The following is a 22,776-nucleotide window of genomic DNA, read 5'->3' on the forward strand; positions in this document are numbered from 1 at the left end:
ATCATGTTCTATTTTTAGACAACGTAAAGTGCGTAGAAAGGGAAGGAATAAGGTTCGAATCTCTTTTGGATGTATTTTTTCCATTGTTCGAGGAAGCATTTGCAGTGTAAAATCTGAAATGTGTTGCATCCTGTGTCCTCTAAACTCGTTCCAGGCCTTCGGCCTACATGGTGGCGTACCGTTACCGATGCCCGTCTTCTGGGCATCGTTCTTGATGCGTGCGAGCGATGGCCATGCTTGTCAACGACCATACCATGTTGAACACACCGGTTCTCGTCCGATCACCGAAGTTAAGCAACATCGGGCATGGCTAGTACTTAGGTGGGTGACCACTTGGGAAAACCATGTGTCGTTGGCATCTTCACCTTTTTTATGTTGTACCTGCCCAACTAGCTGCGTGCACGGATAGAAAATTAATGCCTAGCTTTGGAGGACTGCCATGAGATACTCGCATGTTAAGAAAAGGATATTTAAATGACTCCTCATTCCCAGTCATTGTTTCCCTTACAAATCGTGTTCTATTTTTAGACAACGTAAAGTGCGTAGAAAGGGAAAGAATAAGGTTCGAATCTCCTTTGGATGTATTTTTTTCCATTGTTCGAGGTAGCATTTGCAGTGTAAAATTCGAAATGTGTTGCATCCTGTGTCCTCTGAACTCGTTCCAGGCCTTCGGCCTACATGGTGGCGTACTGTTACCGATGCCCAGAAGACGGTGGTTCTTGATGCGTGCGAGCGATGGCCATGCTTGTCAACGACCATACCATGTTGAACACACCGGTTCTCGTCCGATCACCGAAGTTAAGCAACATCGGGCATGGCTAGTACTTAGGTGGGTGACCACTTGGGAAAACCATGTGTCGTTGGCATCTTCACCTTTTTTATGTTGTACCTGCCCAACTAGCTGCGTGCACGGATAGAAAATGCCTAGCTGTGGAGGGCTGCCATGGGATACTCGCATGTTAAGAAAAGGATATTTAAATGACTCCTCATTCCCAGCCATTGTTTCCCTTGCAAATCGTGTTCTATTTTTAGACAACGTAAAGTGCGTAGAAAGGGAGGGAATAAGGTTCGAATCTCCTTTGGATGTATTTTTTCCATTGTTCGAGCTAGCATTTGCAGTGTAAAATCCGAAATGTGTTGCATCCTGTGTCCTTTGAACTCGTTCCAGGCCTTCGGCCTACATGGTGGCGTACTGTTACCGATGCCCAGAAGACGGCGGTTCTTGATGCGTGCGAGCGATGGCCATGCTTGTCAACGACCATACCATGTTGAACACACCGGTTCTCGTCCGATCACCGAAGTTAAGCAACATCGGGCATGGCTAGTACTTAGGTGGGTGACCACTTGGGAAAACCATGTGTCGTTGGCATCTTCACCTTTTTTATGTTGTACCTGCCCAACTAGCTGCGTGCACGGATAGAAAATTAATGCTTAGCTGTGGAGGGTTGCCATGGGATACTCGCATATTAAGAAAAGGATATTTAAATGACTCTTCATTCCCAGCCATTGTTTCCCTTACAAATCATGTTCTATTTTTAGACAACGTAAAGTGCGTAGAAAGGGAAGGAATAAGGTTCGAATCTCTTTTGGATGTATTTTTTCCATTGTTCGAGGAAGCATTTGCAGTGTAAAATCTGAAATGTGTTGCATCCTGTGTCCTCTAAACTCGTTCCAGGCCTTCGGCCTACATGGTGGCGTACCGTTACCGATGCCCGTCTTCTGGGCATCGTTCTTGATGCGTGCGAGCGATGGCCATGCTTGTCAACGACCATACCATGTTGAACACACCGGTTCTCGTCCGATCACCGAAGTTAAGCAACATCGGGCATGGCTAGTACTTAGGTGGGTGACCACTTGGGAAAACCATGTGTCGTTGGCATCTTCACCTTTTTTATGTTGTACCTGCCCAACTAGCTGCGTGCACGGATAGAAAATTAATGCTTAGCTGTGGAGGGCTGCCATGAGATACTCGCATGTTAAGAAAAGGATATTTAAATGACTCCTCATTCCCAGCCTTTGTTTCCCTTACAAATCGTGTTCTATTTTTAGACAACGTAAAGTGCGTAGAAAGGGAAAGAATAAGGTTCGAATCTCCTTTGGATGTATTTTTTCCATTGTTCGAGGAAGCATTTGCAGTGTAAAATCTGAAATGTGTTGCATCCTGTGTCCTCTGAACTCGTTCCAGGCCTTCGGCCTACATGGTGGCGTACCGTTACCGATGCCCGTCTTCTGGGCATCGTTCTTGATGCGTGCGAGCGATGGCCATGCTTGTCAACGACCATACCATGTTGAACACACCGGTTCTCGTCCGATCACCGAAGTTAAGCAACATCGGGCATGGCTAGTACTTAGGTGGGTGACCACTTGGGAAAACCATGTGTCGTTGGCATCTTCACCTTTTTTATGTTGTACCTGCCCAACTAGCTGCGTGCACGGATAGAAAATGCCTAGCTGTGGAGGATTGCCATGAGATACTCGCATGTTAAGAAAAGGATATTTAAATGACTCCTCATTCCCAGCCATTGTTTCCCTTACAAATCGTGTTCTATTTTTAGACAACGTAAAGTGCGTAGAAAGGGAGGGAATAAGGTTCGAATCTCTTTTGGATGTATTTTTTCCATTGTTCGAGGTGGTATTTGCAGTGTAAAATCTGAAATGTGTTGCATCCTGTGTCCTCTGAACTCGTTCCAGGCCTTCGGCCTACATGGTGGCGTACCGTTACCGATGCCCAGAAGACGGTGGTTCTTGATGCGTGCGAGCGATGGCCATGCTTGTCAACGACCATACCATGTTGAACACACCGGTTCTCGTCCGATCACCGAAGTTAAGCAACATCGGGCATGGCTAGTACTTAGGTGGGTGACCACTTGGGAAAACCATGTGTCGTTGGCATCTTCACCTTTTTTATGTTGTACCTGCCCAACTAGCTGCGTGCACGGATAGAAAATGCCTAGCTGTGGAGGATTGCCATGAGATACTCGCATGTTAAGAAAAGGATATTTAAATGACTCCTCATTCCCAGCCATTGTTTCCCTTACAAATCGTGTTCTATTTTTAGACAACGTAAAGCGCGTAGAAAGGGAAGGAATAAGGTTCGAATCTTCTTTGGATGTATTTTTTTTCCATTGTTCGAGGTGATATTTGCAGTGTAAAATCCGAAATGTGTTGCATCCTGTGTCCTCTGAACTCGTTCCAGGCCTTCGGCCTACATGGTGGCGTACTGTTACCGATGCCCAGAAGACGGTGGTTCTTGATGCGTGCGAGCGATGGCCATGCTTGTCAACGACCATACCATGTTGAACACACCGGTTCTCGTCCGATCACCGAAGTTAAGCAACATCGGGCATGGCTAGTACTTAGGTGGGTGACCACTTGGGAAAACCATGTGTCGTTGGCATCTTCACCTTTTTTATGTTGTACCTGCCCAACTAGCTGCGTGCACGGATAGAAAATGCCTAGCTGTGGAGGATTGCCATGAGATACTCGCATGTTAAGAAAAGGATATTTAAATGACTCCTCATTCCCAGCCATTGTTTCCCTTACAAATCGTGTTCTATTTTTAGACAACGTAAAGCGCGTAGAAAGGGAAGGAATAAGGTTCGAATCTTCTTTGGATGTATTTTTTTTCCATTGTTCGAGGTGATATTTGCAGTGTAAAATCCGAAATGTGTTGCATCCTGTGTCCTCTGAACTCGTTCCAGGCCTTCGGCCTACATGGTGGCGTACTGTTACCGATGCCCAGAAGACGGTGGTTCTTGATGCGTGCGAGCGATGGCCATGCTTGTCAACGACCATACCATGTTGAACACACCGGTTCTCGTCCGATCACCGAAGTTAAGCAACATCGGGCATGGCTAGTACTTAGGTGGGTGACCACTTGGGAAAACCATGTGTCGTTGGCATCTTCACCTTTTTTATGTTGTACCTGCCCAACTAGCTGCGTGCACGGATAGAAAATGCCTAGCTGTGGAGGATTGCCATGAGATACTCGCATGTTAAGAAAAGGATATTTAAATGACTCCTCATTCCCAGCCATTGTTTCCCTTACAAATCGTGTTCTATTTTTAGACAACGTAAAGCGCGTAGAAAGGGAAGGAATAAGGTTCGAATCTTCTTTGGATGTATTTTTTTTCCATTGTTCGAGGTGATATTTGCAGTGTAAAATCCGAAATGTGTTGCATCCTGTGTCCTCTGAACTCGTTCCAGGCCTTCGGCCTACATGGTGGCGTACTGTTACCGATGCCCAGAAGACGGTGGTTCTTGATGCGTGCGAGCGATGGCCATGCTTGTCAACGACCATACCATGTTGAACACACCGGTTCTCGTCCGATCACCGAAGTTAAGCAACATCGGGCATGGCTAGTACTTAGGTGGGTGACCACTTGGGAAAACCATGTGTCGTTGGCATCTTCACCTTTTTTATGTTGTACCTGCCCAACTAGCTGCGTGCACGGATAGAAAATGCCTAGCTTTGGAGGACTGCCATGAGATACTCGGATGTTAAGAAAAGGATATTTAAATGACTCCTCATTCCCAGCCATTGTTTCCCTTACAAATCGTGTTCTATTTTTAGACAACGTAAAGCGCGTAGAAAGGGAAGGAATAAGGTTCGAATCTTCTTTGGATGTATTTTTTTTCCATTGTTCGAGGTGATATTTGCAGTGTAAAATCCGAAATGTGTTGCATCCTGTGTCCTCTGAACTCGTTCCAGGCCTTCGGCCTACATGGTGGCGTACTGTTACCGATGCCCAGAAGACGGTGGTTCTTGATGCGTGCGAGCGATGGCCATGCTTGTCAACGACCATACCATGTTGAACACACCGGTTCTCGTCCGATCACCGAAGTTAAGCAACATCGGGCATGGCTAGTACTTAGGTGGGTGACCACTTGGGAAAACCATGTGTCGTTGGCATCTTCACCTTTTTTATGTTGTACCTGCCCAACTAGCTGCGTGCACGGATAGAAAATGAATGCCTAGCTGTGGAGGATTGCCATGAGATACTCGCATGTTAAGAAAAGGATATTTAAATGACTCCTCATTCCCAGCCATTGTTTCCCTTACAAATCGTGTTCTATTTTTAGACAACGTAAAGTGCGTAGAAAGGGAGGGAATAAGGTTCGAATCTCTTTTGGATGTATTTTTTCCATTGTTCGAGGTGGTATTTGCAGTGTAAAATCTGAAATGTGTTGCATCCTGTGTCCTCTGAACTCGTTCCAGGCCTTCGGCCTACATGGTGGCGTACCGTTACCGATGCCCAGAAGACGGTGGTTCTTGATGCGTGCGAGCGATGGCCATGCTTGTCAACGACCATACCATGTTGAACACACCGGTTCTCGTCCGATCACCGAAGTTAAGCAACATCGGGCATGGCTAGTACTTAGGTGGGTGACCACTTGGGAAAACCATGTGTCGTTGGCATCTTCACCTTTTTTATGTTGTACATGCCCAACTAGCTGCGTGCACGGATAGAAAATTAATGCCTAGCTTTGGAGGACTGCCATGAGATACTCGCATGTTAAGAAAAGGATATTTAAATGACTCCTCATTCCCAGTCATTGTTTCCCTTACAAATCGTGTTCTATTTTTAGACAACGTAAAGTGCGTAGAAAGGGAAAGAATAAGGTTCGAATCTCCTTTGGATGTATTTTTTTCCATTGTTCGAGGTAGCATTTGCAGTGTAAAATTCGAAATGTGTTGCATCCTGTGTCCTCTGAACTTGTTCCAGGCCTTCGGCCTACATGGTGGCGTACCGTTACCGATGCCCAGAAGACGGTGGTTCTTGATGCGTGCGAGCGATGACCATGCTTGTCAACGACCATACCATGTTGAACACACCGGTTCTCGTCCGATCACCGAAGTTAAGCAACATCGGGCATGGCTAGTACTTAGGTGGGTGACCACTTGGGAAAACCATGTGTCGTTGGCATCTTCACCTTTTTTATGTTGTACCTGCCCAACTAGCTACGTGCACGGATAGAAAATGAATGCCTAGCTGTGGAGGGCTGCCATGGGATACTCGCATGTTAAGAAAAGGATATTTAAATCACTCCTCATTCCCAGCCATTGTTTCCCTTACAAATCGTGTTCTATTTTTAGACAACGTAAAGTGCGTAGAAAGGGAAGGATTAAGGTTCGAATCTATTTTGGATGTATTTTTTCCATTGTTCGAAGTAGCATTTGCAGTGTAAAATCTGAAATGTGTTGCATCCTGTGTCCTCTGAACTCGTTCCAGGCCTTCGGCCTACATGGTGGCGTACTGTTACCGATGCCCAGAAGACGGTGGTTGTTGATGCGTGCGAGCGATGGCCATGCTTGTCAACGACCATACCATGTTGAACACACCGGTTCTCGTCCGATCACCGAAGTTAAGCAACATCGGGCATGGCTAGTACTTAGGTGGGTGACCACTTGGGAAAACCATGTGTCGTTGGCATCCTCACCTTTTTTATGTTGTACCTGCCCAACTAGCTGCGTGCACGGATAGAAAATGAATGCCTAGCTGTGGAGGGCTGCCATGAGATACTCGCATGTTAAGAAAAGGATATTTAAATCACTCCTCATTCCCAGCCATTGTTTCCCTTACAAATCGTGTTCTATTTTTAGACAACTTAAAGTGCGTAGAAATGGAAGGAATAAGGTTCGAATCTCTTTTGGATGTATTTTTTCCATTGTTCGAGGAAGCATTTGCAGTGTAAAATCTGAAATGTGTTGCATCCTGTGTCCTCTGAACTCGTTCTAGGCCTTCGGCCTACATGGTGGCGTACTGTTACCGATGCCCAGAAGACGGTGGTTCTTGATGCGTGCGAGCGATGGCCATGCTTGTCAACGACCATACCATGTTGAACACACCGGTTCTCGTCCGATCACCGAAGTTAAGCAACATCGGGCATGGCTAGTACTTAGGTGGGTGACCACTTGGGAAAACCATGTGTCGTTGGCATCTTCACCTTTTTTATGTTGTACCTGCCCAACTAGCTGCGTGCACGGATAGAAAATTAATGCCTAGCTTTGGAGGACTGCCATGAGATACTCGCATGTTAAGAAAAGGATATTTAAATGACTCCTCATTCCCAGTCATTGTTTCCCTTACAAATCGTGTTCTATTTTTAGACAACGTAAAGTGCGTAGAAAGGGAAAGAATAAGGTTCGAATCTCCTTTGGATGTATTTTTTTCCATTGTTCGAGGTAGCATTTGCAGTGTAAAATTCGAAATGTGTTGCATCCTGTGTCCTCTGAACTCGTTCCAGGCCTTCGGCCTACATGGTGGCGTACTGTTACCGATGCCCAGAAGACGGTGGTTCTTGATGCGTGCGAGCGATGGCCATGCTTGTCAACGACCATACCATGTTGAACACACCGGTTCTCGTCCGATCACCGAAGTTAAGCAACATCGGGCATGGCTAGTACTTAGGTGGGTGACCACTTGGGAAAACCATGTGTCGTTGGCATCTTCACCTTTTTTATGTTGTACCTGCCCAACTAGCTGCGTGCACGGATAGAAAATGCCTAGCTGTGGAGGGCTGCCATGGGATACTCGCATGTTAAGAAAAGGATATTTAAATGACTCCTCATTCCCAGCCATTGTTTCCCTTGCAAATCGTGTTCTATTTTTAGACAACGTAAAGTGCGTAGAAAGGGAGGGAATAAGGTTCGAATCTCCTTTGGATGTATTTTTTCCATTGTTCGAGCTAGCATTTGCAGTGTAAAATCCGAAATGTGTTGCATCCTGTGTCCTTTGAACTCGTTCCAGGCCTTCGGCCTACATGGTGGCGTACTGTTACCGATGCCCAGAAGACGGCGGTTCTTGATGCGTGCGAGCGATGGCCATGCTTGTCAACGACCATACCATGTTGAACACACCGGTTCTCGTCCGATCACCGAAGTTAAGCAACATCGGGCATGGCTAGTACTTAGGTGGGTGACCACTTGGGAAAACCATGTGTCGTTGGCATCTTCACCTTTTTTATGTTGTACCTGCCCAACTAGCTGCGTGCACGGATAGAAAATGAATGCTTAGCTGTGGAGGGTTGCCATGGGATACTCGCATTTTAAGAAAAGGATATTTAAACGACTCCTCATTCCCAGCCATTGTTTCCCTTACAAATCGTGTTCTATTTTTAGACAACGTAAAGTGCGTAGAAAGGGAGGGAATAAGGTTCGAATCTCTTTTGGATGTATTTTTTCCATTGTTCGAGCTAGCATTTGCAGTGTAAAATCCGAAATGTGTTGCATCCTGTGTCCTCTGAACTCGTTCCAGGCCTTCGGCCTACATGGTGGCGTACCGTTACCGATGCCCGTCTTCTGGGCATCGTTCTTGATGCGTGCGAGCGATGGCCATGCTTGTCAACGACCATACCATGTTGAACACACCGGTTCTCGTCCGATCACCGAAGTTAAGCAACATCGGGCATGGCTAGTACTTAGGTGGGTGACCACTTGGGAAAACCATGTGTCGTTGGCATCTTCACCTTTTTTATGTTGTACCTGCCCAACTAGCTGCGTGCACGGATAGAAAATTAATGCTTAGCTGTGGAGGGCTGCCATGAGATACTCGCATGTTAAGAAAAGGATATTTAAATGACTCCTCATTCCCAGCCTTTGTTTCCCTTACAAATCGTGTTCTATTTTTAGACAACGTAAAGTGCGTAGAAAGGGAAAGAATAAGGTTCGAATCTCCTTTGGATGTATTTTTTCCATTGTTCGAGGAAGCATTTGCAGTGTAAAATCTGAAATGTGTTGCATCCTGTGTCCTCTGAACTCGTTCCAGGCCTTCGGCCTACATGGTGGCGTACCGTTACCGATGCCCGTCTTCTGGGCATCGTTCTTGATGCGTGCGAGCGATGGCCATGCTTGTCAACGACCATACCATGTTGAACACACCGGTTCTCGTCCGATCACCGAAGTTAAGCAACATCGGGCATGGCTAGTACTTAGGTGGGTGACCACTTGGGAAAACCATGTGTCGTTGGCATCTTCACCTTTTTTATGTTGTACCTGCCCAACTAGCTGCGTGCACGGATAGAAAATGCCTAGCTGTGGAGGATTGCCATGAGATACTCGCATGTTAAGAAAAGGATATTTAAATGACTCCTCATTCCCAGCCATTGTTTCCCTTACAAATCGTGTTCTATTTTTAGACAACGTAAAGTGCGTAGAAAGGGAGGGAATAAGGTTCGAATCTCTTTTGGATGTATTTTTTCCATTGTTCGAGGTGGTATTTGCAGTGTAAAATCTGAAATGTGTTGCATCCTGTGTCCTCTGAACTCGTTCCAGGCCTTCGGCCTACATGGTGGCGTACCGTTACCGATGCCCAGAAGACGGTGGTTCTTGATGCGTGCGAGCGATGGCCATGCTTGTCAACGACCATACCATGTTGAACACACCGGTTCTCGTCCGATCACCGAAGTTAAGCAACATCGGGCATGGCTAGTACTTAGGTGGGTGACCACTTGGGAAAACCATGTGTCGTTGGCATCTTCACCTTTTTTATGTTGTACCTGCCCAACTAGCTGCGTGCACGGATAGAAAATGCCTAGCTGTGGAGGATTGCCATGAGATACTCGCATGTTAAGAAAAGGATATTTAAATGACTCCTCATTCCCAGCCATTGTTTCCCTTACAAATCGTGTTCTATTTTTAGACAACGTAAAGCGCGTAGAAAGGGAAGGAATAAGGTTCGAATCTTCTTTGGATGTATTTTTTTTCCATTGTTCGAGGTGATATTTGCAGTGTAAAATCCGAAATGTGTTGCATCCTGTGTCCTCTGAACTCGTTCCAGGCCTTCGGCCTACATGGTGGCGTACTGTTACCGATGCCCAGAAGACGGTGGTTCTTGATGCGTGCGAGCGATGGCCATGCTTGTCAACGACCATACCATGTTGAACACACCGGTTCTCGTCCGATCACCGAAGTTAAGCAACATCGGGCATGGCTAGTACTTAGGTGGGTGACCACTTGGGAAAACCATGTGTCGTTGGCATCTTCACCTTTTTTATGTTGTACCTGCCCAACTAGCTGCGTGCACGGATAGAAAATGCCTAGCTGTGGAGGATTGCCATGAGATACTCGCATGTTAAGAAAAGGATATTTAAATGACTCCTCATTCCCAGCCATTGTTTCCCTTACAAATCGTGTTCTATTTTTAGACAACGTAAAGCGCGTAGAAAGGGAAGGAATAAGGTTCGAATCTTCTTTGGATGTATTTTTTTTCCATTGTTCGAGGTGATATTTGCAGTGTAAAATCCGAAATGTGTTGCATCCTGTGTCCTCTGAACTCGTTCCAGGCCTTCGGCCTACATGGTGGCGTACTGTTACCGATGCCCAGAAGACGGTGGTTCTTGATGCGTGCGAGCGATGGCCATGCTTGTCAACGACCATACCATGTTGAACACACCGGTTCTCGTCCGATCACCGAAGTTAAGCAACATCGGGCATGGCTAGTACTTAGGTGGGTGACCACTTGGGAAAACCATGTGTCGTTGGCATCTTCACCTTTTTTATGTTGTACCTGCCCAACTAGCTGCGTGCACGGATAGAAAATTAATGCCTAGCTTTGGAGGACTGCCATGAGATACTCGCATGTTAAGAAAAGGATATTTAAATGACTCCTCATTCCCAGCCATTGTTTCCCTTACAAATCGTGTTCTATTTTTAGACAACGTAAAGTGCGTAGAAAGGGAGGGAATAAGGTTCGAATCTCTTTTGGATGTATTTTTTCCATTGTTCGAGGTGGTATTTGCAGTGTAAAATCTGAAATGTGTTGCATCCTGTGTCCTCTGAACTCGTTCCAGGCCTTCGGCCTACATGGTGGCGTACCGTTACCGATGCCCAGAAGACGGTGGTTCTTGATGCGTGCGAGCGATGGCCATGCTTGTCAACGACCATACCATGTTGAACACACCGGTTCTCGTCCGATCACCGAAGTTAAGCAACATCGGGCATGGCTAGTACTTAGGTGGGTGACCACTTGGGAAAACCATGTGTCGTTGGCATCTTCACCTTTTTTATGTTGTACCTGCCCAACTAGCTGCGTGCACGGATAGAAAATGAATGCCTAGCTGTGGAGGATTGCCATGAGATACTCGCATGTTAAGAAAAGGATATTTAAATGACTCCTCATTCCCAGCCATTGTTTCCCTTACAAATCGTGTTCTATTTTTAGACAACGTAAAGCGCGTAGAAAGGGAAGGAATAAGGTTCGAATCTTCTTTGGATGTATTTTTTTTCCATTGTTCGAGGTGATATTTGCAGTGTAAAATCCGAAATGTGTTGCATCCTGTGTCCTCTGAACTCGTTCCAGGCCTTCGGCCTACATGGTGGCGTACTGTTACCGATGCCCAGAAGACGGTGGTTCTTGATGCGTGCGAGCGATGGCCATGCTTGTCAACGACCATACCATGTTGAACACACCGGTTCTCGTCCGATCACCGAAGTTAAGCAACATCGGGCATGGCTAGTACTTAGGTGGGTGACCACTTGGGAAAACCATGTGTCGTTGGCATCTTCACCTTTTTTATGTTGTACCTGCCCAACTAGCTGCGTGCACGGATAGAAAATTAATGCCTAGCTTTGGAGGACTGCCATGAGATACTCGCATGTTAAGAAAAGGATATTTAAATGACTCCTCATTCCCAGCCATTGTTTCCCTTACAAATCGTGTTCTATTTTTAGACAACGTAAAGTGCGTAGAAAGGGAGGGAATAAGGTTCGAATCTCTTTTGGATGTATTTTTTCCATTGTTCGAGGTGGTATTTGCAGTGTAAAATCTGAAATGTGTTGCATCCTGTGTCCTCTGAACTCGTTCCAGGCCTTCGGCCTACATGGTGGCGTACCGTTACCGATGCCCAGAAGACGGTGGTTCTTGATGCGTGCGAGCGATGGCCATGCTTGTCAACGACCATACCATGTTGAACACACCGGTTCTCGTCCGATCACCGAAGTTAAGCAACATCGGGCATGGCTAGTACTTAGGTGGGTGACCACTTGGGAAAACCATGTGTCGTTGGCATCTTCACCTTTTTTATGTTGTACCTGCCCAACTAGCTGCGTGCACGGATAGAAAATGCCTAGCTGTGGAGGATTGCCATGAGATACTCGCATGTTAAGAAAAGGATATTTAAATGACTCCTCATTCCCAGCCATTGTTTCCCTTACAAATCGTGTTCTATTTTTAGACAACGTAAAGCGCGTAGAAAGGGAAGGAATAAGGTTCGAATCTTCTTTGGATGTATTTTTTTTCCATTGTTCGAGGTGATATTTGCAGTGTAAAATCCGAAATGTGTTGCATCCTGTGTCCTCTGAACTCGTTCCAGGCCTTCGGCCTACATGGTGGCGTACTGTTACCGATGCCCAGAAGACGGTGGTTCTTGATGCGTGCGAGCGATGGCCATGCTTGTCAACGACCATACCATGTTGAACACACCGGTTCTCGTCCGATCACCGAAGTTAAGCAACATCGGGCATGGCTAGTACTTAGGTGGGTGACCACTTGGGAAAACCATGTGTCGTTGGCATCTTCACCTTTTTTATGTTGTACCTGCCCAACTAGCTGCGTGCACGGATAGAAAATGCCTAGCTGTGGAGGATTGCCATGAGATACTCGCATGTTAAGAAAAGGATATTTAAATGACTCCTCATTCCCAGCCATTGTTTCCCTTACAAATCGTGTTCTATTTTTAGACAACGTAAAGTGCGTAGAAAGGGAGGGAATAAGGTTCGAATCTCTTTTGGATGTATTTTTTCCATTGTTCGAGGTGGTATTTGCAGTGTAAAATCTGAAATGTGTTGCATCCTGTGTCCTTTGAACTCGTTCCAGGCCTTCGGCCTACATGGTGGCGTACCGTTACCGATGCCCAGAAGACGGTGGTTCTTGATGCGTGCGAGCGATGGCCATGCTTGTCAACGACCATACCATGTTGAACACACCGGTTCTCGTCCGATCACCGAAGTTAAGCAACATCGGGCATGGCTAGTACTTAGGTGGGTGACCACTTGGGAAAACCATGTGTCGTTGGCATCTTCACCTTTTTTATGTTGTACCTGCCCAACTAGCTGCGTGCACGGATAGAAAATGCCTAGCTGTGGAGGATTGCCATGAGATACTCGCATGTTAAGAAAAGGATATTTAAATGACTCCTCATTCCCAGCCATTGTTTCCCTTACAAATCGTGTTCTATTTTTAGACAACGTAAAGTGCGTAGAAAGGGAGGGAATAAGGTTCGAATCTTCTTTGGATGTATTTTTTTTCCATTGTTCGAGGTGATATTTGCAGTGTAAAATCCGAAATGTGTTGCATCCTGTGTCCTCTGAACTCGTTCCAGGCCTTCGGCCTACATGGTGGCGTACTGTTACCGATGCCCAGAAGACGGTGGTTCTTGATGCGTGCGAGCGATGGCCATGCTTGTCAACGACCATACCATGTTGAACACACCGGTTCTCGTCCGATCACCGAAGTTAAGCAACATCGGGCATGGCTAGTACTTAGGTGGGTGACCACTTGGGAAAACCATGTGTCGTTGGCATCTTCACCTTTTTTATGTTGTACCTGCCCAACTAGCTGCGTGCACGGATAGAAAATGCCTAGCTGTGGAGGATTGCCATGAGATACTCGCATGTTAAGAAAAGGATATTTAAATGACTCCTCATTCCCAGCCATTGTTTCCCTTACAAATCGTGTTCTATTTTTAGACAACGTAAAGCGCGTAGAAAGGGAAGGAATAAGGTTCGAATCTCCTTTGGATGTATTTTTTTTCCATTGTTCGAGGTAGCATTTGCAGTGTAAAATCTGAAATGTGTTGCATCCTGTGTCCTTTGAACTTGTTCCAGGCCTTCGGCCTACATGGTGGCGTACCGTTACCGATGCCCAGAAGACGGTGGTTCTTGATGCGTGCGAGCGATGGCCATGCTTGTCAACGACCATACCATGTTGAACACACCGGTTCTCGTCCGATCACCGAAGTTAAGCAACATCGGGCATGGCTAGTACTTAGGTGGGTGACCACTTGGGAAAACCATGTGTCGTTGGCATCTTCACCTTTTTTATGTTGTACCTGCCCAACTAGCTGCGTGCACGGATAGAAAATGCCTAGCTGTGGAGGATTGCCATGAGATACTCGCATGTTAAGAAAAGGATATTTAAATGACTCCTCATTCCCAGCCATTGTTTCCCTTACAAATCGTGTTCTATTTTTAGACAACGTAAAGTGCGTAGAAAGGGAAGGATTAAGGTTCGAATCTATTTTGGATGTATTTTTTCCATTGTTCGAAGTAGCATTTGCAGTGTAAAATCTGAAATGTGTTGCATCCTGTGTCCTTTGAACTCGTTCTAGGCCTTCGGCCTACATGGTGGCGTACTGTTACCGATGCCCAGAAGACGGTGGTTCTTGATGCGTGCGAGCGATGGCCATGCTTGTCAACGACCATACCATGTTGAACACACCGGTTCTCGTCCGATCACCGAAGTTAAGCAACATCGGGCATGGCTAGTACTTAGGTGGGTGACCACTTGGGAAAACCATGTGTCGTTGGCATCTTCACCTTTTTTATGTTGTACCTGCCCAACTAGCTGCGTGCACGGATAGAAAATGCCTAGCTTTGGAGGATTGCCATGGGATACTCGCATGTTAAGAAAAGGATATTTAAATGACTCCTCATTTTCAGCCATTGTTTCCCTTACAAATCGTGTTCTATTTTTAGACAACGTAAAGTGCGTAGAAAGGGAAAGAATAAGGTTCGAATCTCCTTTGGATGTATTTTTTTTCCATTGTTCGAGGAAGCATTTGCAGTGTAAAATCTGAAATGTGTTGCATCCTGTGTCCTTTGAACTCGTTCTAGGCCTTCGGCCTACATGGTGGCGTACTGTTACCGATGCCCAGAAGACGGTGGTTCTTGATGCGTGCGAGCGATGGCCATGCTTGTCAACGACCATACCATGTTGAACACACCGGTTCTCGTCCGATCACCGAAGTTAAGCAACATCGGGCATGGCTAGTACTTAGGTGGGTGACCACTTGGGAAAACCATGTGTCGTTGGCATCTTCACCTTTTTTATGTTGTACCTGCCCAACTAGCTGCGTGCACGGATAGAAAATGCCTAGCTGTGGCGGTATCTGCCATGAGATACTCGCATGTTAAGAAAAGGATATTTAAATGACTCCTCATTCCCAGCCATTGTTTCCCTTACAAATCGTGTTCTATTTTTAGACAACGTAAAGTGCGTAGAAAGGGAAAGAATAAGGTTCGAATCTCCTTTGGATGTATTTTTTTTCCATTGTTCGAGGAAGCATTTGCAGTGTAAAATCTGAAATGTGTTGCATCCTGTGTCCTTTGAACTCGTTCTAGGCCTTCGGCCTACATGGTGGCGTACTGTTACCGATGCCCAGAAGACGGTGGTTCTTGATGCGTGCGAGCGACGGCCATGCTTGTCAACGACCATACCATGTTGAACACACCGGTTCTCGTCCGATCACCGAAGTTAAGCAACATCGGGCATGGCTAGTACTTAGGTGGGTGACCACTTGGGAAAACCATGTGTCGTTGGCATCTTCACCTTTTTTATGTTGTACCTGCCCAACTAGCTGCGTGCACGGATAGAAAATTAATGCTTAGCTGTGGAGGGCTGCCATGAGATACTCGCATGTTAAGAAAAGGATATTTAAATGACTCCTCATTCCCAGCCTTTGTTTCCCTTACAAATCGTGTTCTATTTTTAGACAACGTAAAGTGCGTAGAAAGGGAAAGAATAAGGTTCGAATCTCCTTTGGATGTATTTTTTCCATTGTTCGAGGAAGCATTTGCAGTGTAAAATCTGAAATGTGTTGCATCCTGTGTCCTCTGAACTCGTTCCAGGCCTTCGGCCTACATGGTGGCGTACCGTTACCGATGCCCGTCTTCTGGGCATCGTTCTTGATGCGTGCGAGCGATGGCCATGCTTGTCAACGACCATACCATGTTGAACACACCGGTTCTCGTCCGATCACCGAAGTTAAGCAACATCGGGCATGGCTAGTACTTAGGTGGGTGACCACTTGGGAAAACCATGTGTCGTTGGCATCTTCACCTTTTTTATGTTGTACCTGCCCAACTAGCTGCGTGCACGGATAGAAAATGCCTAGCTGTGGAGGATTGCCATGAGATACTCGCATGTTAAGAAAAGGATATTTAAATGACTCCTCATTCCCAGCCATTGTTTCCCTTACAAATCGTGTTCTATTTTTAGACAACGTAAAGTGCGTAGAAAGGGAGGGAATAAGGTTCGAATCTCTTTTGGATGTATTTTTTCCATTGTTCGAGGTGGTATTTGCAGTGTAAAATCTGAAATGTGTTGCATCCTGTGTCCTCTGAACTCGTTCCAGGCCTTCGGCCTACATGGTGGCGTACCGTTACCGATGCCCAGAAGACGGTGGTTCTTGATGCGTGCGAGCGATGGCCATGCTTGTCAACGACCATACCATGTTGAACACACCGGTTCTCGTCCGATCACCGAAGTTAAGCAACATCGGGCATGGCTAGTACTTAGGTGGGTGGGTGACCACTTGGGAAAACCATGTGTCGTTGGCATCTTCACCTTTTTTATGTTGTACCTGCCCAACTAGCTGCGTGCACGGATAGAAAATGCCTAGCTGTGGAGGATTGCCATGAGATACTCGCATGTTAAGAAAAGGATATTTAAATGACTCCTCATTCCCAGCCATTGTTTCCCTTACAAATCGTGTTCTATTTTTAGACAACGTAAAGCGCGTAGAAAGGGAAGGAATAAGGTTCGAATCTTCTTTGGATGTATTTTTTTTCCATTGTTCGAGGTGATATTTGCAGTGTAAAATCCGAAATGTGTTGCATCCTGTGTCCTCTGAACTCGTTCCAGGCCTTCGGCCTACATGGTGGCGTACTGTTACCGATGCCCAGAAGACGGTGGTTCTTGATGCGTGCGAGCGATGGCCATGCTTGTCAACGACCATACCATGTTGAACACACCGGTTCTCGTCCGATCACCGAAGTTAAGCAACATCGGGCATGGCTAGTACTTAGGTGGGTGACCACTTGGGAAAACCATGTGTCGTTGGCATCTTCACCTTTTTTATGTTGTACCTGCCCAACTAGCTGCGTGCACGGATAGAAAATGCCTAGCTGTGGAGGATTGCCATGAGATACTCGCATGTTAAGAAAAGGATATTTAAATGACTCCTCATTCCCAGCCATTGTTTCCCTTACAAATCGTGTTCTATTTTTAGACAACGTAAAGCGCGTAGAAAGGGAAGGAATAAGGTTCGAATCTTCTTTGGATGTATTTTTTTTCCATTGTTCGAGGTGATATTTGCAGTGTAAAATCCGAAATGTGTTGCATCCTGTGTCCTCTGAACTCGTTCCAGGCCTTCGGCCTACATGGTGGCGTACTGTTACCGATGCCCAGAAGACGGTGGTTCTTGATGCGTGCGAGCGATGGCCATGCTTGTCAACGACCATACCATGTTGAACACACCGGTTCTCGTCCGATCACCGAAGTTAAGCAACATCGGGCATGGCTAGTACTTAGGTGGGTGACCACTTGGGAAAACCATGTGTCGTTGGCATCTTCACCTTTTTTATGTTGTACCTGCCCAACTAGCTGCGTGCACGGATAGAAAATGCCTAGCTTTGGAGGACTGCCATGAGATACTCGGATGTTAAGAAAAGGATATTTAAATGACTCCTCATTCCCAGCCATTGTTTCCCTTACAAATCGTGTTCTATTTTTAGACAACGTAAAGCGCGTAGAAAGGGAAGGAATAAGGTTCGAATCTTCTTTGGATGTATTTTTTTTCCATTGTTCGAGGTGATATTTGCAGTGTAAAATCCGAAATGTGTTGCATCCTGTGTCCTCTGAACTCGTTCCAGGCCTTCGGCCTACATGGTGGCGTACTGTTACCGATGCCCAGAAGACGGTGGTTCTTGATGCGTGCGAGCGATGGCCATGCTTGTCAACGACCATACCATGTTGAACACACCGGTTCTCGTCCGATCACCGAAGTTAAGCAACATCGGGCATGGCTAGTACTTAGGTGGGTGACCACTTGGGAAAACCATGTGTCGTTGGCATCTTCACCTTTTTTATGTTGTACCTGCCCAACTAGCTGCGTGCACGGATAGAAAATTAATGCCTAGCTTTGGAGGACTGCCATGAGATACTCGCATGTTAAGAAAAGGATATTTAAATGACTCCTCATTCCCAGCCATTGTTTCCCTTACAAATCGTGTTCTATTTTTAGACAACGTAAAGTGCGTAGAAAGGGAGGGAATAAGGTTCGAATCTCTTTTGGATGTATTTTTTCCATTGTTCGAGGTGGTATTTGCAGTGTAAAATCTGAAATGTGTTGCATCCTGTGTCCTCTGAACTCGTTCCAGGCCTTCGGCCTACATGGTGGCGTACCGTTACCGATGCCCAGAAGACGGTGGTTCTTGATGCGTGCGAGCGATGGCCATGCTTGTCAACGACCATACCATGTTGAACACACCGGTTCTCGTCCGATCACCGAAGTTAAGCAACATCGGGCATGGCTAGTACTTAGGTGGGTGACCACTTGGGAAAACCATGTGTCGTTGGCATCTTCACCTTTTTTATGTTGTACCTGCCCAACTAGCTGCGTGCACGGATAGAAAATGCCTAGCTGTGGAGGATTGCCATGAGATACTCGCATGTTAAGAAAAGGATATTTAAATGACTCCTCATTCCCAGCCATTGTTTCCCTTACAAATCGTGTTCTATTTTTAGACAACGTAAAGCGCGTAGAAAGGGAAGGAATAAGGTTCGAATCTTCTTTGGATGTATTTTTTTTCCATTGTTCGAGGTGATATTTGCAGTGTAAAATCCGAAATGTGTTGCATCCTGTGTCCTCTGAACTCGTTCCAGGCCTTCGGCCTACATGGTGGCGTACTGTTACCGATGCCCAGAAGACGGTGGTTCTTGATGCGTGCGAGCGATGGCCATGCTTGTCAACGACCATACCATGTTGAACACACCGGTTCTCGTCCGATCACCGAAGTTAAGCAACATCGGGCATGGCTAGTACTTAGGTGGGTGACCACTTGGGAAAACCATGTGTCGTTGGCATCTTCACCTTTTTTATGTTGTACCTGCCCAACTAGCTGCGTGCACGGATAGAAAATGCCTAGCTGTGGAGGATTGCCATGAGATACTCGCATGTTAAGAAAAGGATATTTAAATGACTCCTCATTCCCAGCCATTGTTTCCCTTACAAATCGTGTTCTATTTTTAGACAACGTAAAGTGCGTAGAAAGGGAGGGAATAAGGTTCGAATCTCTTTTGGATGTATTTTTTCCATTGTTCGAGGTGGTATTTGCAGTGTAAAATCTGAAATGTGTTGCATCCTGTGTCCTTTGAACTCGTTCCAGGCCTTCGGCCTACATGGTGGCGTACCGTTACCGATGCCCAGAAGACGGTGGTTCTTGATGCGTGCGAGCGATGGCCATGCTTGTCAACGACCATACCATGTTGAACACACCGGTTCTCGTCCGATCACCGAAGTTAAGCAACATCGGGCATGGCTAGTACTTAGGTGGGTGACCACTTGGGAAAACCATGTGTCGTTGGCATCTTCACCTTTTTTATGTTGTACCTGCCCAACTAGCTGCGTGCACGGATAGAAAATGCCTAGCTGTGGAGGATTGCCATGAGATACTCGCATGTTAAGAAAAGGATATTTAAATGACTCCTCATTCCCAGCCATTGTTTCCCTTACAAATCGTGTTCTATTTTTAGACAACGTAAAGCGCGTAGAAAGGGAAGGAATAAGGTTCGAATCTCCTTTGGATGTATTTTTTTTCCATTGTTCGAGGTAGCATTTGCAGTGTAAAATCTGAAATGTGTTGCATCCTGTGTCCTTTGAACTTGTTCCAGGCCTTCGGCCTACATGGTGGCGTACCGTTACCGATGCCCAGAAGACGGTGGTTCTTGATGCGTGCGAGCGATGGCCATGCTTGTCAACGACCATACCATGTTGAACACACCGGTTCTCGTCCGATCACCGAAGTTAAGCAACATCGGGCATGGCTAGTACTTAGGTGGGTGACCACTTGGGAAAACCATGTGTCGTTGGCATCTTCACCTTTTTTATGTTGTACCTGCCCAACTAGCTGCGTGCACGGATAGAAAATGCCTAGCTGTGGAGGATTGCCATGAGATACTCGCATGTTAAGAAAAGGATATTTAAATGACTCCTCATTCCCAGCCATTGTTTCCCTTACAAATCGTGTTCTATTTTTAGACAACGTAAAGTGCGTAGAAAGGGAGGGAATAAGGTTCGAATCTTCTTTGGATGTATTTTTTTTCCATTGTTCGAGGTGATATTTGCAGTGTAAAATCCGAAATGTGTTGCATCCTGTGTCCTCTGAACTCGTTCCAGGCCTTCGGCCTACATGGTGGCGTACTGTTACCGATGCCCAGAAGACGGTGGTTCTTGATGCGTGCGAGCGATGGCCATGCTTGTCAACGACCATACCATGTTGAACACACCGGTTCTCGTCCGATCACCGAAGTTAAGCAACATCGGGCATGGCTAGTACTTAGGTGGGTGACCACTTGGGAAAACCATGTGTCGTTGGCATCTTCACCTTTTTTATGTTGTACCTGCCCAACTAGCTGCGTGCACGGATAGAAAATGCCTAGCTGTGGAGGATTGCCATGAGATACTCGCATGTTAAGAAAAGGATATTTAAATGACTCCTCATTCCCAGCCATTGTTTCCCTTACAAATCGTGTTCTATTTTTAGACAACGTAAAGCGCGTAGAAAGGGAAGGAATAAGGTTCGAATCTCCTTTGGATGTATTTTTTTTTCCATTGTTCGAGGTAGCATTTGCAGTGTAAAATCTGAAATGTGTTGCATCCTGTGTCCTTTGAACTTGTTCCAGGCCTTCGGCCTACATGGTGGCGTACCGTTACCGATGCCCAGAAGACGGTGGTTCTTGATGCGTGCGAGCGATGGCCATGCTTGTCAACGACCATACCATGTTGAACACACCGGTTCTCGTCCGATCACCGAAGTTAAGCAACATCGGGCATGGCTAGTACTTAGGTGGGTGACCACTTGGGAAAACCATGTGTCGTTGGCATCTTCACCTTTTTTATGTTGTACCTGCCCAACTAGCTGCGTGCACGGATAGAAAATGCCTAGCTGTGGAGGATTGCCATGAGATACTCGCATGTTAAGAAAAGGATATTTAAATGACTCCTCATTCCCAGCCATTGTTTCCCTTACAAATCGTGTTCTATTTTTAGACAACGTAAAGTGCGTAGAAAGGGAAAGAATAAGGTTCGAATCTCCTTTGGATGTATTTTTTTTCCATTGTTCGAGGAAGCATTTGCAGTGTAAAATCTGAAATGTGTTGCATCCTGTGTCCTTTGAACTCGTTCTAGGCCTTCGGCCTACATGGTGGCGTACTGTTACCGATGCCCAGAAGACGGTGGTTCTTGATGCGTGCGAGCGATGGCCATGCTTGTCAACGACCATACCATGTTGAACACACCGGTTCTCGTCCGATCACCGAAGTTAAGCAACATCGGGCATGGCTAGTACTTAGGTGGGTGACCACTTGGGAAAACCATGTGTCGTTGGCATCTTCACCTTTTTTATGTTGTACCTGCCCAACTAGCTGCGTGCACGGATAGAAAATGCCTAGCTTTGGAGGATTGCCATGGGATACTCGCATGTTAAGAAAAGGATATTTAAATGACTCCTCATTTTCAGCCATTGTTTCCCTTACAAATCGTGTTCTATTTTTAGACAACGTAAAGTGCGTAGAAAGGGAAAGAATAAGGTTCGAATCTCCTTTGGATGTATTTTTTTTCCATTGTTCGAGGAAGCATTTGCAGTGTAAAATCTGAAATGTGTTGCATCCTGTGTCCTTTGAACTCGTTCTAGGCCTTCGGCCTACATGGTGGCGTACTGTTACCGATGCCCAGAAGACGGTGGTTCTTGATGCGTGCGAGCGATGGCCATGCTTGTCAACGACCATACCATGTTGAACACACCGGTTCTCGTCCGATCACCGAAGTTAAGCAACATCGGGCATGGCTAGTACTTAGGTGGGTGACCACTTGGGAAAACCATGTGTCGTTGGCATCTTCACCTTTTTTATGTTGTACCTGCCCAACTAGCTGCGTGCACGGATAGAAAATGCCTAGCTGTGGAGGATTGCCATGAGATACTCGCATGTTAAGAAAAGGATATTTAAATGACTCCTCATTCCCAGCCATTGTTTCCCTTACAAATCGTGTTCTATTTTTAGACAACGTAAAGCGCGTAGAAAGGGAAGGAATAAGGTTCGAATCTTCTTTGGATGTATTTTTTTTCCATTGTTCGAGGTGATATTTGCAGTGTAAAATCCGAAATGTGTTGCATCCTGTGTCCTCTGAACTCGTTCCAGGCCTTCGGCCTACATGGTGGCGTACTGTTACCGATGCCCAGAAGACGGTGGTTCTTGATGCGTGCGAGCGATGGCCATGCTTGTCAACGACCATACCATGTTGAACACACCGGTTCTCGTCCGATCACCGAAGTTAAGCAACATCGGGCATGGCTAGTACTTAGGTGGGTGACCACTTGGGAAAACCATGTGTCGTTGGCATCTTCACCTTTTTTATGTTGTACCTGCCCAACTAGCTGCGTGCACGGATAGAAAATGCCTAGCTGTGGAGGATTGCCATGAGATACTCGCATGTTAAGAAAAGGATATTTAAATGACTCCTCATTCCCAGCCATTGTTTCCCTTACAAATCGTGTTC

General features: G+C 46.1%; 45 non-coding genes across 45 annotated transcripts; all 45 read left to right on the forward strand.

Moving 5' to 3' along the window:
• Positions 1–239: 239 nt before the first annotated feature.
• On the forward strand, positions 240–358 carry LOC126566087 (5S ribosomal RNA). The gene has a single exon (XR_007607159.1). It is a non-coding gene; the product is annotated as a 5S ribosomal RNA (ribosomal RNA).
• A 389-nt stretch (positions 359–747) lies between these two features.
• Positions 748–866, forward strand: LOC126566088 (5S ribosomal RNA). Its single transcript, XR_007607160.1, has one exon. It is a non-coding gene; the product is annotated as a 5S ribosomal RNA (ribosomal RNA).
• Positions 867–1,250: 384 nt separating this feature from the next.
• LOC126566089 (5S ribosomal RNA) lies at positions 1,251–1,369 on the forward strand. The gene has a single exon (XR_007607161.1). It is a non-coding gene; the product is annotated as a 5S ribosomal RNA (ribosomal RNA).
• A 391-nt stretch (positions 1,370–1,760) lies between these two features.
• LOC126566090 (5S ribosomal RNA) lies at positions 1,761–1,879 on the forward strand. The gene has a single exon (XR_007607162.1). It is a non-coding gene; the product is annotated as a 5S ribosomal RNA (ribosomal RNA).
• Positions 1,880–2,270: 391 nt separating this feature from the next.
• On the forward strand, positions 2,271–2,389 carry LOC126566091 (5S ribosomal RNA). The gene has a single exon (XR_007607163.1). It is a non-coding gene; the product is annotated as a 5S ribosomal RNA (ribosomal RNA).
• Positions 2,390–2,773: 384 nt separating this feature from the next.
• LOC126566092 (5S ribosomal RNA) lies at positions 2,774–2,892 on the forward strand. The gene has a single exon (XR_007607164.1). It is a non-coding gene; the product is annotated as a 5S ribosomal RNA (ribosomal RNA).
• A 386-nt stretch (positions 2,893–3,278) lies between these two features.
• LOC126566093 (5S ribosomal RNA) lies at positions 3,279–3,397 on the forward strand. The gene has a single exon (XR_007607165.1). It is a non-coding gene; the product is annotated as a 5S ribosomal RNA (ribosomal RNA).
• A 386-nt stretch (positions 3,398–3,783) lies between these two features.
• On the forward strand, positions 3,784–3,902 carry LOC126566095 (5S ribosomal RNA). Its single transcript, XR_007607167.1, has one exon. It is a non-coding gene; the product is annotated as a 5S ribosomal RNA (ribosomal RNA).
• Positions 3,903–4,288: 386 nt separating this feature from the next.
• LOC126566096 (5S ribosomal RNA) lies at positions 4,289–4,407 on the forward strand. Its single transcript, XR_007607168.1, has one exon. It is a non-coding gene; the product is annotated as a 5S ribosomal RNA (ribosomal RNA).
• A 386-nt stretch (positions 4,408–4,793) lies between these two features.
• Positions 4,794–4,912, forward strand: LOC126566097 (5S ribosomal RNA). The gene has a single exon (XR_007607169.1). It is a non-coding gene; the product is annotated as a 5S ribosomal RNA (ribosomal RNA).
• A 388-nt stretch (positions 4,913–5,300) lies between these two features.
• LOC126566098 (5S ribosomal RNA) lies at positions 5,301–5,419 on the forward strand. The gene has a single exon (XR_007607170.1). It is a non-coding gene; the product is annotated as a 5S ribosomal RNA (ribosomal RNA).
• Positions 5,420–5,808: 389 nt separating this feature from the next.
• Positions 5,809–5,927, forward strand: LOC126566099 (5S ribosomal RNA). The gene has a single exon (XR_007607171.1). It is a non-coding gene; the product is annotated as a 5S ribosomal RNA (ribosomal RNA).
• Positions 5,928–6,315: 388 nt separating this feature from the next.
• Positions 6,316–6,434, forward strand: LOC126566100 (5S ribosomal RNA). Its single transcript, XR_007607172.1, has one exon. It is a non-coding gene; the product is annotated as a 5S ribosomal RNA (ribosomal RNA).
• Positions 6,435–6,822: 388 nt separating this feature from the next.
• LOC126566101 (5S ribosomal RNA) lies at positions 6,823–6,941 on the forward strand. Its single transcript, XR_007607173.1, has one exon. It is a non-coding gene; the product is annotated as a 5S ribosomal RNA (ribosomal RNA).
• Positions 6,942–7,330: 389 nt separating this feature from the next.
• On the forward strand, positions 7,331–7,449 carry LOC126566103 (5S ribosomal RNA). The gene has a single exon (XR_007607174.1). It is a non-coding gene; the product is annotated as a 5S ribosomal RNA (ribosomal RNA).
• Positions 7,450–7,833: 384 nt separating this feature from the next.
• On the forward strand, positions 7,834–7,952 carry LOC126566104 (5S ribosomal RNA). Its single transcript, XR_007607175.1, has one exon. It is a non-coding gene; the product is annotated as a 5S ribosomal RNA (ribosomal RNA).
• A 391-nt stretch (positions 7,953–8,343) lies between these two features.
• On the forward strand, positions 8,344–8,462 carry LOC126566105 (5S ribosomal RNA). The gene has a single exon (XR_007607176.1). It is a non-coding gene; the product is annotated as a 5S ribosomal RNA (ribosomal RNA).
• Positions 8,463–8,853: 391 nt separating this feature from the next.
• LOC126566107 (5S ribosomal RNA) lies at positions 8,854–8,972 on the forward strand. The gene has a single exon (XR_007607178.1). It is a non-coding gene; the product is annotated as a 5S ribosomal RNA (ribosomal RNA).
• A 384-nt stretch (positions 8,973–9,356) lies between these two features.
• LOC126566108 (5S ribosomal RNA) lies at positions 9,357–9,475 on the forward strand. Its single transcript, XR_007607179.1, has one exon. It is a non-coding gene; the product is annotated as a 5S ribosomal RNA (ribosomal RNA).
• Positions 9,476–9,861: 386 nt separating this feature from the next.
• LOC126566109 (5S ribosomal RNA) lies at positions 9,862–9,980 on the forward strand. Its single transcript, XR_007607180.1, has one exon. It is a non-coding gene; the product is annotated as a 5S ribosomal RNA (ribosomal RNA).
• Positions 9,981–10,366: 386 nt separating this feature from the next.
• On the forward strand, positions 10,367–10,485 carry LOC126566110 (5S ribosomal RNA). The gene has a single exon (XR_007607181.1). It is a non-coding gene; the product is annotated as a 5S ribosomal RNA (ribosomal RNA).
• Positions 10,486–10,873: 388 nt separating this feature from the next.
• LOC126566111 (5S ribosomal RNA) lies at positions 10,874–10,992 on the forward strand. The gene has a single exon (XR_007607182.1). It is a non-coding gene; the product is annotated as a 5S ribosomal RNA (ribosomal RNA).
• A 390-nt stretch (positions 10,993–11,382) lies between these two features.
• LOC126566112 (5S ribosomal RNA) lies at positions 11,383–11,501 on the forward strand. The gene has a single exon (XR_007607183.1). It is a non-coding gene; the product is annotated as a 5S ribosomal RNA (ribosomal RNA).
• Positions 11,502–11,889: 388 nt separating this feature from the next.
• On the forward strand, positions 11,890–12,008 carry LOC126566113 (5S ribosomal RNA). Its single transcript, XR_007607184.1, has one exon. It is a non-coding gene; the product is annotated as a 5S ribosomal RNA (ribosomal RNA).
• A 386-nt stretch (positions 12,009–12,394) lies between these two features.
• On the forward strand, positions 12,395–12,513 carry LOC126566114 (5S ribosomal RNA). The gene has a single exon (XR_007607185.1). It is a non-coding gene; the product is annotated as a 5S ribosomal RNA (ribosomal RNA).
• Positions 12,514–12,897: 384 nt separating this feature from the next.
• LOC126566115 (5S ribosomal RNA) lies at positions 12,898–13,016 on the forward strand. Its single transcript, XR_007607186.1, has one exon. It is a non-coding gene; the product is annotated as a 5S ribosomal RNA (ribosomal RNA).
• A 386-nt stretch (positions 13,017–13,402) lies between these two features.
• Positions 13,403–13,521, forward strand: LOC126566116 (5S ribosomal RNA). Its single transcript, XR_007607187.1, has one exon. It is a non-coding gene; the product is annotated as a 5S ribosomal RNA (ribosomal RNA).
• A 386-nt stretch (positions 13,522–13,907) lies between these two features.
• On the forward strand, positions 13,908–14,026 carry LOC126566119 (5S ribosomal RNA). The gene has a single exon (XR_007607189.1). It is a non-coding gene; the product is annotated as a 5S ribosomal RNA (ribosomal RNA).
• A 384-nt stretch (positions 14,027–14,410) lies between these two features.
• Positions 14,411–14,529, forward strand: LOC126566120 (5S ribosomal RNA). The gene has a single exon (XR_007607190.1). It is a non-coding gene; the product is annotated as a 5S ribosomal RNA (ribosomal RNA).
• Positions 14,530–14,915: 386 nt separating this feature from the next.
• On the forward strand, positions 14,916–15,034 carry LOC126566121 (5S ribosomal RNA). Its single transcript, XR_007607191.1, has one exon. It is a non-coding gene; the product is annotated as a 5S ribosomal RNA (ribosomal RNA).
• Positions 15,035–15,422: 388 nt separating this feature from the next.
• LOC126566122 (5S ribosomal RNA) lies at positions 15,423–15,541 on the forward strand. Its single transcript, XR_007607192.1, has one exon. It is a non-coding gene; the product is annotated as a 5S ribosomal RNA (ribosomal RNA).
• Positions 15,542–15,932: 391 nt separating this feature from the next.
• LOC126566123 (5S ribosomal RNA) lies at positions 15,933–16,051 on the forward strand. The gene has a single exon (XR_007607193.1). It is a non-coding gene; the product is annotated as a 5S ribosomal RNA (ribosomal RNA).
• Positions 16,052–16,435: 384 nt separating this feature from the next.
• Positions 16,436–16,558, forward strand: LOC126566269 (5S ribosomal RNA). The gene has a single exon (XR_007607329.1). It is a non-coding gene; the product is annotated as a 5S ribosomal RNA (ribosomal RNA).
• A 386-nt stretch (positions 16,559–16,944) lies between these two features.
• LOC126566124 (5S ribosomal RNA) lies at positions 16,945–17,063 on the forward strand. Its single transcript, XR_007607194.1, has one exon. It is a non-coding gene; the product is annotated as a 5S ribosomal RNA (ribosomal RNA).
• A 386-nt stretch (positions 17,064–17,449) lies between these two features.
• On the forward strand, positions 17,450–17,568 carry LOC126566125 (5S ribosomal RNA). The gene has a single exon (XR_007607195.1). It is a non-coding gene; the product is annotated as a 5S ribosomal RNA (ribosomal RNA).
• A 386-nt stretch (positions 17,569–17,954) lies between these two features.
• LOC126566126 (5S ribosomal RNA) lies at positions 17,955–18,073 on the forward strand. The gene has a single exon (XR_007607196.1). It is a non-coding gene; the product is annotated as a 5S ribosomal RNA (ribosomal RNA).
• A 388-nt stretch (positions 18,074–18,461) lies between these two features.
• Positions 18,462–18,580, forward strand: LOC126566127 (5S ribosomal RNA). Its single transcript, XR_007607197.1, has one exon. It is a non-coding gene; the product is annotated as a 5S ribosomal RNA (ribosomal RNA).
• Positions 18,581–18,966: 386 nt separating this feature from the next.
• On the forward strand, positions 18,967–19,085 carry LOC126566128 (5S ribosomal RNA). Its single transcript, XR_007607198.1, has one exon. It is a non-coding gene; the product is annotated as a 5S ribosomal RNA (ribosomal RNA).
• A 384-nt stretch (positions 19,086–19,469) lies between these two features.
• On the forward strand, positions 19,470–19,588 carry LOC126566130 (5S ribosomal RNA). The gene has a single exon (XR_007607200.1). It is a non-coding gene; the product is annotated as a 5S ribosomal RNA (ribosomal RNA).
• Positions 19,589–19,974: 386 nt separating this feature from the next.
• On the forward strand, positions 19,975–20,093 carry LOC126566131 (5S ribosomal RNA). The gene has a single exon (XR_007607201.1). It is a non-coding gene; the product is annotated as a 5S ribosomal RNA (ribosomal RNA).
• Positions 20,094–20,479: 386 nt separating this feature from the next.
• LOC126566132 (5S ribosomal RNA) lies at positions 20,480–20,598 on the forward strand. The gene has a single exon (XR_007607202.1). It is a non-coding gene; the product is annotated as a 5S ribosomal RNA (ribosomal RNA).
• A 387-nt stretch (positions 20,599–20,985) lies between these two features.
• On the forward strand, positions 20,986–21,104 carry LOC126566133 (5S ribosomal RNA). The gene has a single exon (XR_007607203.1). It is a non-coding gene; the product is annotated as a 5S ribosomal RNA (ribosomal RNA).
• Positions 21,105–21,490: 386 nt separating this feature from the next.
• Positions 21,491–21,609, forward strand: LOC126566135 (5S ribosomal RNA). The gene has a single exon (XR_007607204.1). It is a non-coding gene; the product is annotated as a 5S ribosomal RNA (ribosomal RNA).
• A 386-nt stretch (positions 21,610–21,995) lies between these two features.
• Positions 21,996–22,114, forward strand: LOC126566136 (5S ribosomal RNA). Its single transcript, XR_007607205.1, has one exon. It is a non-coding gene; the product is annotated as a 5S ribosomal RNA (ribosomal RNA).
• Positions 22,115–22,500: 386 nt separating this feature from the next.
• Positions 22,501–22,619, forward strand: LOC126566137 (5S ribosomal RNA). The gene has a single exon (XR_007607206.1). It is a non-coding gene; the product is annotated as a 5S ribosomal RNA (ribosomal RNA).
• Positions 22,620–22,776: the final 157 nt, after the last annotated feature.

This window comes from Anopheles maculipalpis, chromosome 3RL (genome assembly GCF_943734695.1).
Source record: "Anopheles maculipalpis chromosome 3RL, idAnoMacuDA_375_x, whole genome shotgun sequence".
Classification (NCBI taxonomy): Eukaryota; Metazoa; Arthropoda; class Insecta; order Diptera; family Culicidae; genus Anopheles; species Anopheles maculipalpis.